Source organism: Fukomys damarensis, unplaced genomic scaffold, assembly GCF_012274545.1.
Source record: "Fukomys damarensis isolate Sample0158 unplaced genomic scaffold, DMR_v1.0_HiC HiC_scaffold_23384, whole genome shotgun sequence".
In the NCBI taxonomy this organism is placed as follows: Eukaryota; Metazoa; Chordata; class Mammalia; order Rodentia; family Bathyergidae; genus Fukomys; species Fukomys damarensis.
The window spans coordinates 1-883 of record NW_022924296.1 but is presented as its reverse complement, the minus strand read 5'-3'; the positions used below and the strand labels follow the sequence as shown (position 1 = coordinate 883).

At 56.9% G+C, this 883-nt stretch overlaps 1 pseudogene; it reads left to right on the top strand.

The window, feature by feature from the left end:
* Nucleotides 1–12: 12 nt before the first annotated feature.
* On the top strand, nt 13–878 carry LOC104855867 (annotated as a pseudogene).
* The last annotated feature ends 5 nt before the right edge of the window (nt 879–883 follow it).

Genomic DNA, 883 nt, shown 5'->3' with positions numbered 1-883 from the left:
GCCTGGCCCCATCCAGCAGAGGTCGAGCCTGTGCCCGACCTGCACGCCTTCTATACTCGCGGTATGGGAGCCCCGCGAGGCGAGGGCCACTACATCCACTGGGACCACGTCAAAGTGCCACACTGGGACCCCAAGATCTCGGCCAGCTACCCCCGCGGTCACCACAGCCCCCCGGAAGACTTGGGCTCCAGCTTCTACCCACAGCTGGGCCCCTACAGCTCCCGGGACCCCGACGTGCTGCGAGAACACATGACCCAGCTCGAGGAAGCCGCCATCGGCATCCTGGTCCTCTCCTGGCACCCACCTGGCATGGCTGATGATAATGGGGAACCCTCAGATGACCTGGTGGTACCTGCCATTGTAGACACCGCCCATCAGTACAACATCCAGGTGGCTTTCCACTTGCGACCTCACAAGGGCCGGGATAACGTGACGGGATGACTGGACATGACAACATCAAGTACATCATTGGCTCCCTTGGTGCATTTTACCGCTGTAAGAACAGCACGGGCAAAAACCTCCCACTCTTTTACATCTACAACTCATACCTGACAACCCTGAGGGCTGGGCGCACCTACCGATACAAAATGGGCCCCAATGAATCCACAACACACCCTATGATGGAGTCTTCATAGCGCTGCTGGTAGAAGAAGGCCACACCCATGGCATCCTGGAGGCTGGATTTGATGGCAGGTACATGTGCTTTGCCTCCAGTGGTTTCTCCTTTGGCTCTTCCCATCAGAACTGGAAAGCTGTGAAGAACTTTTGTGATGACAACACTCATGTTCATTCCCAGAGTGGAGCCTGACTACATTGACACCAGCATCCGGCCCTGGAACAACCACAATACTCAGAACAGGGTCAGTGGCAAGTGCTACGAGCC